This window comes from Scyliorhinus canicula, chromosome 4 (genome assembly GCF_902713615.1).
Source record: "Scyliorhinus canicula chromosome 4, sScyCan1.1, whole genome shotgun sequence".
NCBI lineage: Eukaryota > Metazoa > Chordata > Chondrichthyes > Carcharhiniformes > Scyliorhinidae > Scyliorhinus > Scyliorhinus canicula.
Window position 1 is genome coordinate 119,272,746 of NC_052149.1, and position 13,755 is coordinate 119,286,500.

A 13,755-nucleotide genomic window follows, 5' to 3' on the forward strand; every position below is an offset into this window, starting at 1 on the left:
TAAAACATTCCCTTGTCCAATATTTTAGTTATCGCATCAAAACATTCAGTCAGATTTTTCAGCGATGATCTACACTTTGCAAATCCAATTTTGTTCTCTCTGGTGAGCTGAAAATTTTCAAGGTGTTCAGTCACTCAACCCTTAGTTATAGGCTCTCATAATTTCCTGCAGATGTTCGGTTAACTGGTTCATAATGCCATGGTTTCCCCTCTCCTTTCTTGAATAGTAGGGTGACATGCAATTTTCCAAACTAAAGGAACAGTTCCTGTGTCTCAAAATCTTTGGTACGTCCTCGGGCATCTGCAATGTTCTCACCAACTTAACATTAAAATTCTGGTTGAAAATCATCTGATCCATGTAGATCTGAAATTTGTGACCCTTTAGTGCCATTATTTTCTCCTTCACTTTTAATTTACTTAGAGTAATTATGCTGAGTCCCTGTCCCAGATTTGGTATTAGTTTTTTGGGGGAGGCAATGGCCTAATGGTATTGTAACTGGTCCAATAATCCAGGGACCCAGGGTAATGATCTGGGGACTTGGGTTTGAATCCCACCAGTCTCTTGATAACCACTGATGATTGTCATAAAAACCCATCGGGTTCACGATTGTCCTTCAGGGAAGGAAATCTGCCATCCTTATCTTGTCTGGCCTGCATGTGACTCCAGACCCACAGCAATGTGGTTGACTCTTAAATTCCCTCAGGGATTCGCAACAAATGCTGGCCCAGCTTGCACCGCTCACATCCGATGAAAAAATAAAGAAAAAAAATGCTATCCTCCTCCACTGTCAATACTGCTGTAAGGATTCGCTAAACATGTCAATAATTTTCTTATTTTCACCTGTAGCCATGTAAATACTGTGGCTGCAAGAGCAGGTTTGAGCTCCAAGTAACTCACCTCCCAACTCCCGAAAGCCTGTATTATCATTTGCATGGCATAAATCAAAGACACATGATACTGTAGCTCTTTTTAGATATATTTAATTGATTTGCATGAGTCTTTGAGCATCTCACAGGAAGGGCCCAGTGAATAACAACACAATGCTTACAATGTAATGCACAGCAAGGCCATCAGCGCAGGTTCCATTCCCGTTCCTGCTGAGGTTATTCAACCTTACCCCTTACCTAGGTGTGGTAATCCTCAGGTTAAATCACCACCAATCAGCTCTGCCCCTCAAAGGGAAAGCAGCCTATGATCATCTGGGACGATGGCTACTTTATAAGCAGCGCGGTAGCATAGTGGTTAGCATAATTGCTTCACAGCTCCAGGGTCCCAGGTTCGATTCCTAGCTGGGTCACTGTCTGTGCGGAGTCTGCACGTTCTCCCCGTGTGTGCGTGGGTTTCCTCCGGGTGCTCCGGTTTCCTCCCACAGTCCAAAGATGTGCAGATTAGCACATGCTAATTGATTGGCCATGCTAAATTGCCCTTCGTGTTCAAAATTGTCCTTAGTGTTAATTGGGGTTACTGGGTTTGGAGGATAGGGTGGTGTGGGCTTGGGTAGGGTGCTCTTTCCAAGAGCCGCTGCAGACTCGATGGGCCGAATGGCCTCCTTCTGCATTGTAAATTCTATAATTCTACAAAATGCCTCGCTAAATGTTTCAACTCAGTACCGAGTACTGTCGACACGAATGGCCACTCAGTTGGAAGGTAATACATAATGAATCTGTTTGCAGTATGTGCAAACAGATTACTTTTTAAGTTCAGCATGACAAATCATCTTGTACAATTGGAAACCATCGACGTCCATTGGATTGTTCCATGATATAGGTTGAGAGGTGGTAGATTTAGAACTGAAAGGAGGAGGAATTACTTCTCACAGAGGGTGGTAAATTTGTGGAACTCACTGTCCCATAGTTCAGTGGAATATGAGTCAATAAATGGTTTCAAGAAGGAGATCGGTATATTTCCCATATAAAATGGGTTAAAGGGATATAGGGAACAGGTAGAGACCTGGATTTGAAACTCGGAATGATCAGCCATGATCTGACTGAATGGTGGAGCAAGCTTGAAGGGCTGAATTGCCTACTTCTCCTAATTTCTATGTTCTGTGATTAAGCCTGCCAAAGTACTGCAGTGGTTTGCTGTTGCCTTCTGGAGTATGGCTGACCAGGTAACTCTCCCAAAATTTACTGCCTGCCATTAGGCATGTTGGAAGGATTTAAGGGTTAATAATCAATCTGTTTGACCACGTTACACACCTTCCTTGGCCATCATGTCCTGACGTTACGTTCGTGCCACACATGTGCCAGGCAATGACCATCTCCTACACCCCAACCTCCACCTCCTTCCGCAACTCTTCCTCCCACTTACGCTTCACTACCCCTATTGGGGCTCCCTCCCAATCAATCCTCTCCTTGTACATTTCTGACACTCTACCCTCACCTACTCCTGTTTTTGACACCACCATGTCCTGTAGTCCCTTGGCTGCATATGAGGAAAGGACAGTACCTGCTTCCGAACAAAATCCCTGACCTACAAATACCGGAATCCATTCCCGGTGGGCATCTCAAATTTCTCCACCAACCCCTCCAAGCTCGAGAAGCTGCCCTCAATGAATAGGTCCCCAAACCACTCAATCCCCGCCTGTTGCCACTCCCAGAACCCTCACATCCAGCCCCACAAGAGCAAACCTATGATTCCTACAGATCGATGCCTAAACTGAGGCCCCGTCCAGCCTCAAGTACTGCCACCACCGTCCCACATCCTCTGGGCCTTCACCACTACCGGGCTTGTGGAATGTCTGGCTGGCTGGCGAGAACGGCAGAGTGCCCCCAAACTCGAGTCTTTACAAGAGGCTGCCTCCATCTGCTCCCATACCGACCCCCCACCCACTTCCTAACCGTAGCTATATTCGCTGCCCAGTAATAATTCAAGTTTGGGAGAGCCAGCCTGCCCCCCCTCGACCCAGCTCCAGCAGCACCTTCTTCACCTGTGGGGTTTTACCCGCCCATACAAACCCCAAAATCTGCATTCACCCTCCTAAAAGAAGCCTTAGGGATAAAGATCGGAAGATTCTGGAACACAAGCAAGAACTTCGGGAGAACCGTCACCTTCACCGACTGCAACCATCCTGCCAAAGACGATTCCTAAAATCCCCCTTCATCTGTTCCACCAACCGAGCCAGATTCAGCTTGTGCAGCTGCTCCAACCCACACCAAATGTTCGCCTCCATCACTCTAAACGGCAACTCCCCCAGCCTCTTCTCCTGCCCCCTTGCTTGAATCGGAAAAACCTCGCTCTTCCCCATATTCAATTTATATCCCGAGAACTGACCAAATTCCTCCAAAATACCCATAATCCCCCCAAAACCTTCCGAAGGGTTTGATATGTAGAGCAACAGATCACCCCCTTACAACGAGACCCTATGCTCCACCCCTCCCGCACTATCCCGTGCCAGTCCCTTGATGCTCTCACCGCCACTGCCAATGGCTCTATAGCCAAGGCAAAGAGCAATGGGGAGAGTGGATATCCCCGCCTCATCCCCCGATGCAGTCTGAAATATTCCAAACTCACCCGGTTCATTCACACATTCGCTACTGGTGCCAGGTACAACAGCCGGACCCAATCTACAAGCCCCTGCCCAAATCCAAACTGCCCCAGCACCTCCCACAGATAGACGTATTCCACCTGGTTGAAGGCCTTCTCCACCCATGGCGACCAACACCTCCACATTTTGTCCCTCCGGGGGCATCATTATAACATTTAACAGCCACCTGATGTTAGACGACAAATGCCTCCCTGCCTGTTCCTACCCTATCACCCTGGCACACAGTCCTCAACCCTTGAAACCAAAATCTTGGCCAGCAACTTAGCATGCACATTAACAATGAAATTGGCCTATAGGACCCACACTGCTCCGGATCCTTATCCCTCTTTGTAAGGAGATCGAGGCCTGCGTCAGGGGGAGCACCCCTTGCCCCCTCGCCTCGTTAAACGCCCTTACCAGCAGGGGCCATAAGTCCCCTGAAAACCTTTTATAGAAATCCATCGGGAACCTGTCAGGACCCGGGGCCTAGCATCTGCATCACCCCCATATCTCCACCACCTCCATCAGCCTAATAGGGGCTCCCAATCCCTCCACCAGGTCCTCCTCCACCCTAGGGAACTCCAACCCCTCCAAAAAACACTTCATTCCCACCACCCCGGTCAGGGGTTTCCGACTCATACAATCCCTTATAAAAATCCCCAAACACCCCATTCATCCAAACTGGTCAAAGACCGTATTCCCTCCCCGATCCTTCACCTTTCCGATCTGCCTCCTGCTTCCTCAATGGGTGTGCCAACATCTACTTGCCTTTTCCCCCTATTCATAAAGCGCCCCTTTAGCTCGGCTCAACTGCCCGACCGCCTTACCTGTGGATATCAGTCTAAACTCCACCTGAAGTTTCTGCCGCTCCCTCAACAACTTCACCTCCGCGGCCTCCGAATACCTCCTATCCATCTGCAAAATCTCATCCACTAGCCTCGCCATCTCCACCCGCTCCATCTTCTCTCTGTGCGCCTGTATTGAGATAAACTTCCCCCCTTACTACTGCCTCCAGTGCCTCCCACAACGTGGCGGCCGGAACCTCACCCATGTCATTCAGCTCCATATACCCCCGAATGTCAGCCCTCAACTGCTCACAAACCACCTCATCTGCCAACAGCTCGACAACCAACCTCCACTGCGGGCGCTGCCGTCCCCCTCTCCCCAATTCACCTACAAGTCCACGAATGCGTTACATGGTCCGAAACCACAATTGCGGAATACTCCGCACCAACCACCCCTGCCAACAACGTCCTGTCCACAAAATAATTGATCCGGATGTGCACCCCATGCACTGGGGAGAAAAACGAGAATTCCTTCACCTTCAGCCTACCAAACCGCCACCGATCCACCCCCACCCCCCATATGTTCCATAAGCCTCCTCAGTTCCCTCGCCACTGCCAACACCGTCGACCGATCCAATTTTTCAGCTCCAGAACTGTACTAAAATCTCCCCCCATTATCAATCGGTGCAAGTCCAGGTCCGGGATCTTCCCCAGCACCCACCTCATAAACTCTACATCGTCCCAGTTCGGGGCATAAACATTCACTAACACCATCGGCATCTCCCCTAATTTCCCGCTCACGATAACGAACCTCCCCCCGGATTCTGCCACTAGGCTCCCAACTTCAAAAGTTACTTGTTTATTTATCAAGGCCGCTATCCCCCTCACCTTCAAATCAAACCCTGAGTGAAATACTTGCCCTAAACATCCTTTCCTGAGCCTAGTCTGGTCCCCAATCTTCAGGTGCGTTTCCTGTAAGAATGCCACATCCGCCTTTAAACTCCTCATATGTGCGAACACGCAAGCCCTCTGGACCGGCCCGCTCAGCTCTCTCACGTTCCATGTGAACAGCCTGATCGGGGAATCCCGTGCCGATCAGTCATATCTCCTCCTAGGCCAGCCCACGTCCCGCACCACCTCAGGCCCGCCCTCCGATGTCCACCCTCAGATGTCCACTGTCATCGAAAGCCCCTCCCCTGGCAGCAGTTTCCCCCCCACTACAAAACAACAATCCCAACCCCCATCAACACTGTAACCACCTGCTCACCTCTCACTGCACTTCTGTGAACTAGCCCGCCCAGCTAGCCTGGCAGCCCCCCCCCCCCCGCCCCGAACAACCACCCATCCCACTCAGAAGAACAAAGGACAATGGCCCCCAAAGATAAAAGAGCACCTCCAAAGTTCAATGTCCTTCCTCTCCTGCCAATCCATTGTCCCTCAAAAACTCCATCGCTTCCTACAGCATCCCAAAGTAATTTTCTCGGCCATTGTAGGTCACCAAGAGGCGAGCCGGGTACAGATATCAGCCGTTGCTTTTTTAAAGCCCGCTATCCTCTTGGCCAGCTCCGCACCCAGGTCCTGGTATACCCGAAGTTCACTGCCCACCTCAGGATCCGCTCCTTGTCCAGAAACCAGTGCAACCGGACCACCATTGCCCGCGGTGACTTGTTACCCTGCAGCTTCATCAGCGCGCTGTGCACCCGGTCCTCCTCCAGGGGCCGTTCAAAGACCCCCCTCTCCCAGCAATTTCTCAAACATCCTGGCCAATATGAGCCAGCGTCCGCTCCCTCACTGCTCTCTGGCAACCCCACGATCCTCGGTTCTGTCTCCGGGAGCAGTTCTCCAGATCCTCCATCTTCTCCTGAAGCCACTTCCAGATATCACGCATCAACCCCATCTCAGCCACCAACGAAGTAAGCTGCTCCTCATGCTCCCCACCAACTCCTCCACCTTCTGGATCGCCTGGTTTTGAGACTCCAACCTCATCTCCAAGCGGTCAATCCCTGCCTTAATTGGATTCACCATCCTCGCCAAGTCTTTCAGAGACTCCTTCCTCTGCTGGGTGAACTTCTTATTCAAGACGTTTACCAGCTGCTCCATAGACCACTGAGACCTCTGCCATCTTCCTTTGTGTCCCAGGGAAAGTTTCTCGCTCCAACAACTCCTTTTGCCTAAAGCCACTTCTGGTCCACGAATCCATCCACCGGTGGAACAAACTCTTGCTCCACCACTCCTGCACCTTTTTCCATTTAAAAGTCTGCCCGTTAACCAGGGAAAAGTCCAAAAACACCGCCAAGCGGGAGCTACCAAATGTGCGACCACTCATACCATGGCTGCCACCGGAAATCGTCATCAGATTTTGAATCAGTGAAAACATTTCACAGCAAAATAGTATGTTTATCCTCCCTCAATGATTCCCACTTTTGGTTGTGAAAGAGGCTACCAAGCTCATGACCTCTGTCATAGCTATCTATCGACCAGAATAACTTAAGTGGAAAGTATCTACCCCCAGGTGTTTTAAGAATCCGATTGTTCATTTCACTAATCTGGGTATGCTTCAAAAATGCTTGCAAGTGTGTCATGAAATCCCTGCCTTAGGTACTCTCAATTTCAAGAGTACTTGTCTTTCCTGTTAAAAGTCAGGGCAGCACGGTGGTGCAGTGGATTAGACCTGCTGCCTCATGGCGCCGAGGTCCCAGGTTCGATCCCGGCTCTGGGTCACTGTCCATGTGGAGTTAGCACATTCTCCCTGTGTTTGCGTGGGTCTCGCACGCACAACCCAAAGATATGCAGGCTAGGTGGATTGGCCACGCTAACAATTGCCCCTATATTGGAAAAAATGAATTGGGAAAAAATTAATTTTTAAAAAAATGTCCAGAGGCTTACATCCGGGCAGATGTCTATACTGTTCATGTTAATTGTATATCAATTGTGTTTGATTTTATGAAGATAGTGGGCATTAGAACATAGAACATATAGTGCAGAAGGAAGCCATTCGGCCCATCGAGTCTGCACCGACCCACTTAAGCCCTCACTTCCATCATGTCCCCGTAACCCAATAACCCATCCTCACCTTTTTGGTCACTAAGGGCAATTTAGCATGGCCAATCCACCTAACCTGCACATCTTTGGACTGTGGGAGGAAACCGGAGCACCCGGAGGAAACCCACGCAGACACGGGGAGAACGTGCAGACTCCGCACAGACAGTGACCCAGTGGGAAATTGAACCTGGGACTCTGGCGCTGTGAAACCACAGTGCTATCCACTCGTGCTACCGTGCAATTAATTGGTGATTCAGTTGAATCCCTGTAAATAGTCACAGACTGAAACAAGTTGTCGAATTAAGAGGGTTGTGCTTGTAATGTGTAACCCTGAAAATAAATATAAAAGTGTGTAAAGATTGATTTTTGTTCTGGCTTTCCCCAACTGGCTTTCCACAGTATAACAGTCCATATCTAATTGATCAATGCCATAACCCAGGGGTGTAACACTGGTACTTGCTAGCAATCTGAAATGGATATCATCGGCGGAATTCTCCGCCAGCAGAATCCTCTGGGCCGCCGACAGGGGGCTCACGCCATTGGTTTCCCGACGGCGTGGGATGGCCATAATGGGAAACTCCATTGGCCGGCTGCGGGATGGAGAATCCCGCTGCCAACGGGGATGGACGGCACTGGAAAACACAGCTAGCAGACCGGAGAATCCCGCCCATGCCTTTCGCACATGTTCTTGCTTTTCGCATGCTTCAGAAAAATCTTTTGAGAATAATACTGAGATGACATAAAATGGGCATCAGTAGGAAGTTCTATTTAAAGGTAGCAATTGATTGTAACAATTAAATTTCAGTTACTACATTCAGTTACACTACTCTTTAAAAAAATTAGGGAAAAACATAAAGCACACATTATTGTTTTGTGGGATGACTGACTTTCTTTTGGATAACGTCTACGTACAAAACATTAGATTCCGCACCTTAATTTCTGGCTCCAGGCACAGCCCTTGAAGTCTTCTGTTCAGAACCTGATTGATGCCCATGTCAGATGGTGCTTAAACTCTTTTTCCATTCAGACATTCACCAGTTGGCACTTCTGACCCAAGAGTACATGCTCAGCAGACATCATGGGCTGGATTCTCCACAGTCCCGTGCCAAAATCGCGGCCGGCGCGGGGGCGGAGAATCCACTTTCACACCGTAATCGGGCCCGGCACCAGTGCGGTGATTCTCCGGACCCCGAATATCGGCGTGACAGCGGAGTACGCCATGCGGCTGGGGGCTCATTGACAGAGGCCCGCCCAGCAAACCTTCGCTCCCGACCGGCCGAGTTCCTGACGGCGTGGAACTAACCTGCTATTGCTGGTCGGCATGCTGGCCTGGTGGCTACGGACTCAGTCCGTGGTCGTCCTGGTTGGGGGCGGGGGGGAGGGGGGGGCGCGGAGGCCAGGGGAGGCCTTATAGGCGGTTGGTGGTTAAATCGTGCTGCCGATAGGGTGGGGGTCTCCTTTCTCTGTCTGGCTCTGCGGTCCGAGTCCGCCATGGAGCTCGCCGTGGCCGCTGGAAGTGTGGGGGGCCCGTATCCGCAGCAAAGCTGTGAGATTTACTCTGGGTTCCTGCTAGCCTACCTGAAGGGCATTGAATTAGCTCAATTTTTTAATAGGAATTTCGGGAGTAAGTAAAACTCCACCGTTTTTACGCTGGCGTGGGAACATAGTCCCATTTTGGGAGAATCCAGCCCCATGTCATGCTGGTCTCGCATGAGTAAAATTAGCTCACCATAATTGACATGGTTCTGTTGTTAAACAACTGATGGTAGATCATTTTGTAATTTCCCCAGTTACTGTTGATAATAGTAATGATAGTTTGCTCATGAACAAATCAGAAGAAACATTTTTACCCAAAGAGTGGTAGAAATGTGAACTCCCTTCCACAAGGTGTGGCTGAAGCAAATAATATAGATGCAACTAGGAATATTAGACAAGCATTTGCGGGAGAAGGCAATAGAGAATTACATTGATGGATTTTGATGAGGAAAGACCGAGCGAGGCTTGTATGAAACATAAACACCGGCATGAACTGTTCGGTATACAGCGCGTTTATGTAAGTCAGATTAAATGTTTTCTTGCTTCTCATCTCAGTGGTTGGAAGTGTAGCTTTTTTAATTAGTGTAAATTTATTAAAGCACAACACTTCAACATAACCCATTCCCAATTCTTCCTTGTTGGACTAATAGGATAAAATCCCAATATATGATACTGTCGTACTTTACAGCGAAATAGTTCAGCACATATGGATGAAATTAAGAAATCCTTCAAAGGTTTATACTTCATTCTCCCACCTTTGCAAAAATACAGCAAATTTATCTTTTATCTCTTACTGTAGGAAGTTACCTTGAGAGGTCATTAAAAAAATTACAAAGGAAATCACTGGGATGTGTCCATGACAGGAAACATTAGTGCCTGTAAAATATTGCTCTTTGCTTGCCAGGTTGGTGGCCAAGTTTCTCATCTTGAAGATTTCCAATTTATCCTTTAGAATGGGAAAGCATGCCTAAATAGTGTGATTTTTCTATGGAGATGCACATCAAATGGACTCTGTACCTTCTGACAGCTCGGTATATCTCTATATGCTCAGCAGACGAAGACTAGAATGAATGATACCTTTCCAATAAAGTAGAAATATTTTCCTTAGCCATGGTGTGGAGATGCCGGTGTTGGACTGGGGTGGGCACAGTAAGAAGTCTTATAACACCAGGTTAAAGTCCAACAGGTTTGTTTGGAGTCACTAGCTTTCGGAGCACAGCTCCTTCATCATGTGAGTGAAGAGATGGGTTCCACAAACTCGGATATAGACAAAGTCAATGATGCAAGATGATACTTTGAATATGAGTCTTTGCAGGTAATTAAGTCTTTACAGGTCCAGACGGTGCAGCTGGAGACCGGGATAATCACAGGTTAAAGAGGTGTGAATTGTCTCAAGCCAGGGCAGTTGATAGGATTTTGCAAGCCCAGGCCAGATGGTGGGGGGTGAATGTAATGTGACATGAATCCAAGGTCCCATTTAAGGCCGTACTCATGCGTGTGGAACTTAGCTATCGGTTTCTGCTCGGCGATTCTGTGTTGTCACACGTCCTGAAGGCCGCCTTGGAGAACGCTTACCCGAAGATCCGAGGCTGAATGTCCTTGACTGCTGAAGTGTTCCTCTACTAGAAGGGAACATTCCTGCCTGATGATTGAAGATCACTTACCCTAAGATCAGAAGCCGAATGTCCTTGACTGCTGAAGTGTTCCCCGACTGGCAGCGAACATTCCTGCCTGGTGATTGGGTGCCAACCCGGACCCGTCCCATGTAGTGGCAACAGTGGCCACCAGTTCCACCGAGTTCCACGCCCCTGATGAGGCTGCGTCTTGAAGCCAGCACACGGGACAGGGCGGCACAGATGTGCATGTGCCCCAACAAGTGAGCTGGGACCCTTGGGCCCCAGAGCCCTCAAGAGGATGCCCGCCAGGGGCATCGAAAGCCATGGGACATGGTAAGCAGCTGCCATCCTCCACCTCTGATGTGCATCCTGAGGAGACACATAGACGTAGTGGTATAGCTAGGCGGGCTGGGTACGTTGAGGATCACTGAAGGCACCGGGGGAGAGGGTGGTAAGTAGGTGGTGGTCGGGGGGGAGGGGGGGGAGGCGCGGCTTCATCGCGAGAGTGGGGAATTGTAAAACACATTAAATACCTTTGTACACGATGATGCTTCTGTCACTTTGTTCCGCAATGCAGGCTAACCTCCGATCCCTTAGCCCATCTCTCCAGGCATCTCCCCTCCCTGTGGCACCAACCCACCCTCCGGTTGTGGACATGTTGCCGGAGCTGTGTCCTATCCCCTAGGTGTTCGGATGTTCATTGCTGCACGTGTCGCGTTGCCTCCCGCAGTGTTCAAGCACAGTGGCCAGGCATTGTGATTGGGATGCTGGCAATGACTCCCACATGCGGCATGGCCTGCCACCCACGGGAATCCAGTTGGAATATGCAAAGTGCTCACTTAGCCACGATTGCAAAGTCCATATTAGCAATAGCCTTCAGCTGCACAGCCGAAGCTCTTGGCAGTCGATGGGGGTTATGGGTGGTCATTGGGGCAGACTGGCAAGAACAAGGGTTGGCTCCAGGAAAGTGTAAACAATTCTGGGGTTCGCATGGTGGTGCTACGATCGGTTGCCCGCCCAGCGCCTCACTCTTTCCTCCTCTCCCACCATCCCAAGGTGGCCCACCCATGCAGAGGATCCCCACCCCCAGCCGAGTACTGGGATGGCAAGCCCAGCACCTCCAGGCTCTTTGCCTGTGAGCAATAATTGCTACTCCCGTCCTCGGCTCCCCACAGAAGCTCTTCCGCCAGCCTCACGTTTTTCAAAAGGAGTACTAATCGGCGCCAGTGTGAGCACCTGCTGGGAAGGCCGCCGAATGACAGGAGGCCATTGGATATGGGGTGGCTCTCATTAGTTGTATGGAAATTAGGCTAAAGTGGTGATAATTGGTTTCACACCATGCTACAGTGAGATCCGATTTTGTCCACGGGAACAGGACGGTTGTATCACAAACTGTTTGGTGTTTGCCGCAGTTCTCATTTTTGGCCTCCCGCTATTCACTGGCCTCATTTCGTTTGAGCGAGAGCGCAACGAGGCCTGAGATTCTTGCCCTTTGTCTCCAATTAGTTTGCCAATCTTCTCTCCATGCTAATATTCTACTCCCAGTACCATGGGCTCCTATCTTATTAAGTAGCCTTTTGTGCAGTACCTTATCAACACTTTTTGGAAATCCAAGTATATACCATCTACTGGTTCCCTATTATTTGTCCTGCTTGTTGCTGCCACCTCATAGAATTCTAATAAATTTGTCAAGTATGATTTCTCCTTCATGAAGCCATGCTGACTCTGCTTGATTATATGATGTATTTCTAAATGCTCTATGAATACATCCTTTATAATGGACTCTAATATTTTTCCAGTAACAGATGTTAAGCTAACTAGCCTATTGTCCCCTATCTTATGTCTCCCTCCCTTTTTGAATAAAGTGTTGCACAGGCGGTTTTCCCAATTTAAGGATTCTTGGAATATTGCTACCAGTGTATCCTCTATCTCTATAGCTACTTCCTTTAATATCCTGGGAAGAAACCCATTAGGTCCAAGGACTTCTCAGCCTTTACCCCATTTGGTTCCCTAGTAATTTTTCTCTAGTGATCGTTATTGTATTTATTTCCTCCCCCCTTTTTTGCCCTTTGATTATTTAGTATTTTTGAAATGGTATTAGTGTCTTCTATCGTGAAGACTGGCACACAATATTTATTTAACTCCTCTGCCATTTCCTGGTCCCCCATTATTATATCCGCAGTCTCATTCTCTAAGAGGCCTATGTTTACTTTGTCCTCTCTTCCTTTTTATATATTTCAATAAGTTCTTACTGTCCATTTGTATATTACTTGCAACTTGATTATCTTCATTTTCTTTATTATTATTGGTCATCTTTTGTTGGTTTTTAAACTTTTCCTAATCCTCTGTCTTCCCATTAATCTGGGTTACGGGGATGGGGTGGAGGTGTGGGCTTAGGAAGAGTGCTCTAAGGGCCGGTGCAGACGCGATGGGCTGAATGGCCTCCTTCTGCACTGTAAATTCCATGATTCTATGATAACCTTTGCCACATTGTATGTTTTTTCTTTCAGTTTAATACCATCCTTGATTTCCATCGTTAACCGTAATTGATTTATCCCCTTCCTATAATCTTTTCTCCTCACTGGGCCATATCTTTGTTTTGAGTCATGGACTATTTTCATTAATGTATGCCATTGCTGATCAACTGTCTTTTCTGTGAAACTCCTTTCCCAGTCCACTTCAGCCAACTCTTCCCTAATTCCTTTGTGATCACCCATATTTAAATGTAAAGTTTCATTTCCTTCTGAATTTAATTATTGTTGAAATTAGAATCAGTTTTCACTTACTTTGTCTGTTTCTTTTATCTCTCTCTTCATCACAGCTTTCAGTCCTTTATTTTGATTTCTGTACATGATTTAAATTTCATTTATATTTCTTGGTTTATACTTCTTCAACTCTCTCACTAAAGATTTTTCAATCTGGTTCAAGAACCCTCACTGTTTCTTGACCTGTTCACATGCACCACAGGTCCCCTGTAGATGATGCTGCATTTAATCAGATGCCCACTGACAGTAAGTCTCCACTCAAATACCTATCAAAATCAGCTGTCAGTGTAGTGAAAGGCAAACACCGTTCCTTCGTCACTGACTGCAAAACCAGGACCAATACCTTGTTCATGAAAGTAGCAATGGTGCCTTACCACTTTCACAATAAAATTACAATCAGCATAACCCAAAGTTACAGCAAGAAGATAAAAATTTTTTAAAATTGCTCAGTTCTGTAGAAGGGTCATAGGGACTCAAAACATCAG

General features: G+C 48.0%; 2 protein-coding genes across 5 annotated transcripts in view; one reads left to right on the forward strand and one right to left on the reverse strand.

Moving 5' to 3' along the window:
* Positions 1–13,755, forward strand: part of ralgps2 (Ral GEF with PH domain and SH3 binding motif 2) — a 646,420-nt gene that overhangs the window by 409,305 nt on the left and 223,360 nt on the right. The gene's annotated exons all lie outside the window — the stretch shown is intronic.
* angptl1a (angiopoietin-like 1a) overlaps positions 1–13,755 on the reverse strand; it is a 93,560-nt gene that overhangs the window by 28,793 nt on the left and 51,012 nt on the right. The gene's annotated exons all lie outside the window — the stretch shown is intronic.